The sequence below is a fragment of the Octopus bimaculoides genome, chromosome 21 (genome assembly GCF_046866305.1).
Source record: "Octopus bimaculoides isolate indiv1 chromosome 21, ASM4686630v1, whole genome shotgun sequence".
NCBI lineage: Eukaryota > Metazoa > Mollusca > Cephalopoda > Octopoda > Octopodidae > Octopus > Octopus bimaculoides.
In genome coordinates this window covers 21,325,638-21,331,828 of record NC_142948.1, presented here as the reverse complement: position 1 = coordinate 21,331,828, position 6,191 = coordinate 21,325,638, and the positions used below count along the sequence as shown (strand labels likewise).

At 36.4% G+C, this 6,191-nt stretch overlaps 1 long non-coding RNA gene across 2 annotated transcripts in view; it reads left to right on the top strand.

The window, feature by feature from the left end:
* LOC128250428 (uncharacterized) overlaps positions 1-6,191 on the top strand; it is a 58,649-nt gene that overhangs the window by 3,648 nt on the left and 48,810 nt on the right. For both annotated transcript variants that reach the window (XR_008266447.2, XR_008266446.2), the window contains exon 2: positions 2,778-2,862. This is a non-coding gene — a long non-coding RNA (uncharacterized LOC128250428). The remainder of the gene's footprint in view (positions 1-2,777; positions 2,863-6,191) is intronic.

The following is a 6,191-nucleotide window of genomic DNA, read 5'->3' as shown; positions in this document are numbered from 1 at the left end:
GGGTACTTGGCTGTTATTTCTAGCAGATCAAACAACTACATAAGGCTGCTTCCCCTGTCGTAAACCCGTAGGTGTTGATGTTTATAACTTGTTGCTGTTAATATTGATGGCGGTGTTGTTGTTGCTGATGTTATTAATATTGTTGTTGTTGCTGTTGATGATAGCGTTATTAATGTTGTTACCGTTATTACTAAGGTTGTTGTTAATGATGGTGATAATGATGATCTTGTTGATCTTGTTATTAACGTAGTTGATGTTATTGATATAGTTGTTGATGTCGATGAGGATGATGATGATGATGATGATATTGATATTGCGTATTGTCGTTGTTGTCATTAACGTTGTGGTCAATGTTGTAATTATGCACCGACAAAAAAAGAAAAACCTGCTAATATTCCGAGTTATCCATTATTTACATAGCTAGCCTGCAAATTTTCCATAGAACATCAAAGCCAGCTTCTCCCGTCTGTTTCCATTCATTCATTCATGCATACATTGGCAAGAAATCTTGAAATAAACTGAATAATGACATACATACAATCATACATACATACATGTATGTATATATATATATATATATATATATATATATATATATATATATATATATATATATATATGGTATTAACAATAACAAGCCCAAGATATCCACTCCTTTACGATGTTGTTATTGTTTGTAGTGATGATGGCGATGCCAAAGAGGCCCTCATATTTATCCTCCCAGCCCTTATATTACCCGGTTCCTTTTTTAAGAATCCAAGAGGGGTTGTCTTCGTAAACTGTCATTGTTCTTCCAGAGAAGCAGCTGTAGTAGCTATCCATGGTACCTCCATTGCATGAAAATTTCAACACGTTTCCTGGAAAAACATTACTTCTTTATTATTATTATTATTATTTGGGGATTTTTTTTTTCTTGTTCTATTCCAGAGAAATTAGCAGTTCAAATATTGATGATGCCATCTTTACAAAAACCACATTCCTTCAGAGTGTTGTTTTTATTGTTGTTGTTGTTCCTATAAGGCGATGTTGTCTTAGATTTATCTTCGAACTCGTTGTTCCAATAATGGTAAACCGACGACGCCTATTTCTCCTTTCTTCTCTTGCAGGAACTGCGTGAAAATAAGTAAATAAATACATAAATAAATGGGGAGGTCAATAAGTGCTTTCTGCTTTCCTTCTTTTATATGCATCAAATCGTGTGTGTGTGTGGTCTTTTTTGTTTCCTTTGGGTTTTTGTTTTTAATTAATGGTTAAATGTTCAATCAAAGAATTAGTCTTATCTTCTGATTAATACTTTCTTTTCTTGTTTTCTTTTTTCTTTCATGCATTTTTTGTAGCAGTGGTCAGATTTAGCGTTATATTATTATTTATTATTATTGTTATTATTATTTTCTTTTTAGAGGAGTTACCGATTTCAACAGTGTTCGTAGCAGCGCAGCGGAATCTATGTTCGATTTCTATGGATCGAAGTGTTGTTCTGCATACGAAATCTCCAAATTTGTCTCACTTACTCAACCCCATCATCCTCACCGCCTCTCATGCTTCTGAAATTCAAAGCTTTGTTATACATCCTCTTTTCATTTTCTCTCTCTCTATCTTTTCTTTACGTCTTACTCCCATTTTCCCCCTCTTTATTTCCTCTTCTTTCTCTCTCTCTCTCTCTCGCTGTGACATTCAGTTTCTCTTTCATCTTACATTATCATTGTTTTTCAGTCTTTCCTACAATATATTATCATAGTCTCTCTTTCCTCTCTCTCACTCTCTCTCTCTCTCTCTCGCTTATCAGGACTCCATCAATATCTGTTCTTCCTTATCTCTCTTTCTCTCCCCATCTCTCTTTCTCTCCTCATCTGTCTGTCTCTCTCTCCCCCCTCTCTCTGTCACTTCTCCATTTTTCTTACTTTTCTGAATTCCTTTCTTCTTCTCTCTCCTCTGCTGTCAATTCTTTTCTTTCATATTTTCGATCACATCTCCACACCTACCCCTCCTTTCTACCCTTTTTCTCACCTCTATCCAATTCCGTATTTGTTTTTTGTATTTTTTTTTGTTTTTTTTGTGTGTTATTTTCAATCCGATTCTCTTTTCCTCTTTTCTCCTTCCCATCTTTCATTTTCTTTTCAGTGGATTCTATTTTTGTAGAAAGCTTCTTGGCTTTGGGTTACCAATTTTGATGCCATTCACATATCAGATATTTATCGAACCTAAAGATTCTGTCATTAAGACTCCACTTAGCCTAAATTTCAACATGAACCAAAACCTTGTCTGTCTCTTACTTATTTCATTAGAATCATCACGAAACAAGAGCCATACGGAAAACAGAGGTATAACGTTATTAGTCACGACAAAAATAGAGTCATGACGAAATTGGAGTCATATGAAAAATAAAGGCATAACTGCATAAGAGTCACAGCAAAAATAGTCATGACACCATTGGAGTCATAAGAAAAATTAAGGCATAACGGCCCTTAATCAACAATAAATTTGAGTTATTAGGAAATTAGGGCCAAAAGAATTTCGAGTCTCTAGATATTTTGAAGGTCTCGTGGAAGGATCGCCTTTAATTAAATTTTTCCTTTTTTTTTTTAAAATCAATATTGATCTTGTGTTTTTAAGTGTTAGTGGTATGCTAGGTCTAACACAACACAACCCATTTTATCATTTGGCTGACTTTAGCAGAATTTTAAAAATAATTAAATACAGTTTTTATACCAGCTGACTCTGTTGTAAGACTTTTGAGCACATCTGTAACACCAGCCTTGTCCAAATTTTTCCCATAGATGTCCTGTCTGAGAATCAGCTGTATCGGTCACACCCACTGAGGATGATATACAAAGGCTATGGCCACTGTCCACCTAACCAGAGGTCAGATAAACACTATTATATTTTTTTTTTGTTTAATGTCTTAGCTTTTATCTTATTTTATTTGGGGCAAACACTTAACTATGTAAATAACCAATTAACACAGTTTCCCCTTGTTCACAATAAAATATGTTGTTTCAATTAGTTGAGATTGTGTAATTACAATCCTTATGTGTCTCCAGTTGAGCCTGTTTTATACATTTAGAATATAGTAAACTTCCTAAATAATGGCAAACTCTATGATTTGAGATGCTGTTATTGTGAATTTCCTGATTTCAGAGTTCTTTTTATTTTAACACTTCTCCGCATTGAGAGGTCACAACTCTGGTACTATGGACATGTGATTAGAATGTTGCAGGAAAGAAACGCAAAACAAAGGCACGGAGAGATAAGATTTAAGGTAAGGAAGTGGGGATAGCAAGGGAGGAAAGTAAGGTGAAAAAAAGAAGGTTCACAATGAGAAATTATTATGATATTTTGATGCTTACAAATTGAGTTAAGAGATTTAGCCACAAGGGAGAAATTATAATGATTTTACATAAGCAAATGTACAAGAAAATTTATGTTTGCAGGAAAAGGTTACTTCAGAGAGCCTATGGAGTAACGAGGTATTATTTTGGTATAAACTTGCAAGCGATTCCTGGAAATACAATTTACACATATGATGGTTAGTCCAAACTATGGACCAGGATAAGGTATAAAGTATACCCTGGTACTCAAGGCAGTGTATAAAGGTAGCTAGGGAAGTAGATCGTGAAGAGAACCTATGTGAGAATGAGCTCGAGAAGACCAGCTAATGAGGTTTGGAATCTATTGTACACCAAATTTTAATAACTTCATGTGATTGGCCACTGGCAGCATACCTGTGACATTTTGCATATATCATCTACAAATTATGATTATTACATAACTCTTGGCTTCCTGAAATAGCTGTTGAGATAAAACATTTTTCTGTTATAGACATATTTCTTTATTCTGTAATTTTGACCACCATGTAAATATATATATATATATATATATATATATACTAGCTGAATAGCCCATCGTTGCCAAGCAATTTTTACTATAGGATGTCTTATATAACACACACACACACACACACACATGGCATACCTACATGTGTCCCCGCCACTGAATTTCTTTCTGCATAGCTGTCAGAACAATGGGTATTGTTTATAAATTTTCTACAAATAGCTTTCAGACAGTGTACATTATGATCATAATGCACTTTAATGTGAAGAAAAAAGAAAAACGTTGGAGTGTACACATTCCTAGTGACACACGTCACATGATTTAGGCAGAATTTTAAGTTTCATTTTCTAAGTTTAATTATATGATGTAATATCAGTACGTATATTCTTTTTTTTCTTTTCCTTTTAAATTCTGTTTTAATCATAATCTGTGCCATCTGAAAGTTATTTGTAAGATATTGCATAAAAGGTTTTTCTGAAAGTTATGAGAGAACAATGTTGGTGGTGGATACACTTGTGTAAGTATGCCTATATGTATGAGAGGGTGCAGAAAAGTTTCTGGCTTTGGGTAAAAGAAAATACAGGCAGATCAATTAGTTATGATTTTATTCAATATATTCCTTTCTCAGATTATTGAAGCGGTCCTTCAGATATTCTAAGCCCTGTAAAAGAACTCGGAAGTTTGGGCCTCCAGCCTGGCCTTTTGCGATACCCTTAAAGCCAGGAACTTCTCAGCACCTCCTTGTATGAGTGTGTGTGTGTGTGTGTGTGCATTTGCCATGGTCCCTGAACTCTGTGACAGAGTCTCTAGGGACGCTGATGGGGCATATGGTGTGTTTTGGGCATGTTTAGACTTGATGGAGCCCATCCCTCACCAGACCTGGCCACAATTGAGTTCCTCTAGAAAGAGGGGAAAACAGATAAAAAGATATAGTTAGAGAAACAAGAATTGGCCCCAGTACAGGAGTGGTGCTTTATGGACCCCCAAAATGCTGAAAGACATTGTTGGCCTCAATAGTATTTGAAATCAGACAACAGAGCACTGAAATGGTTACTGCATAGCAACCAATTTCATCATCCACCTCATGTATGTATTTGTGCATGTGCATGTGTGTGTGTGTGTGTGTGTGTGTGCACCTATATGTGTGGGTGTGTGTTTGAATAAATGAGTATACAGGTTGTGTGAGTGTTTTTTGATGGAAGTAGATAATAATTTTTTTAATACTTATGGCAATGGTGTGTACGATATGAATGTATATGTGTGAATGTATATATTGATGAATGTGTGTATATCTATATCTATCTATATATCTATCTGTCTATCTGTCTGTTTGTCTGTCTGTCTCTCTATCTCTCTCTCTGTCTGTTTGTCTGTCTGTCTCTCTATCTCTCTCTCTGTCTGTTTGTCTGTCTGTCTCTCTATCTCTCTCTCTCTCTCTCTCTCTCTATATATATATATATATATATATATATATATATATATATATATAGAGAGAGAGAGAGAGAGAGAGAGAGAGAGAGAGAGAGATAGTTGTAGTCAAGTTCATTAATTTGTTTTATCTTCTTTCTTGCTTAAAAATAAATTCAAAGATCAATGTCTTTAAGCCCTCACAACAATTATAACTTAATATATCATCATCATCATCATCGTTGTTTAATGTCCGCTTTCCATGCTAGCATGGGTTGGACGATTTGTCTGAGGACTGGTGAAACCAGATGGCTACACCAGGCTCCAATCTGATTTGGCAGAGTTTCTACAGCTGGATGCCCTTCCTAACGCCAACCACTCAGAGAATGTAGTGGGTGCTTTTATGTGCCACTGGCACGAAGACCAGTCAGGCGGTACTGGCAACAGCCACGCTCGAAATGGTGTATTTTACGTGCCACCCGCACAAGAGCCAGTCCAGGAGCACTGGCAATGATCTCGCTTGAAAGTCCTTACACATGCCGCAGGCACAAATGCCAGAAAGGCGACGCTGGGCACAGGTGCCATCACGATTTCGCTTTCGCTTGCCCCAATAAGTCTTCGCAAGCTGAGTTTCTTGTCCAATGAAGGAGACGACATTGGCATGGGAGCCAGTCGTCGAATTTAACTCGATTTCGATTTCACTTGCCTCAACAGGTCTTTGCAAGTGGAGTTTAGTGTCCAATGAAGAAAGGTATGCATAAGTGGACTGGCTGAGGCCTTAGATTTAGGTCTCACTTGGCTTGCTGGGTCTTCTCACACACAGCGTATTTCCAATTGGCAGAGTTTCTACGCACACAAACTAGCTGAATTACCCGATAATATCTGGATAAGCGGGGGTTATTTCCAGTTTCCATTCCCATTGCACTGTTCAATGTCATATTCTGTTCAGTGTT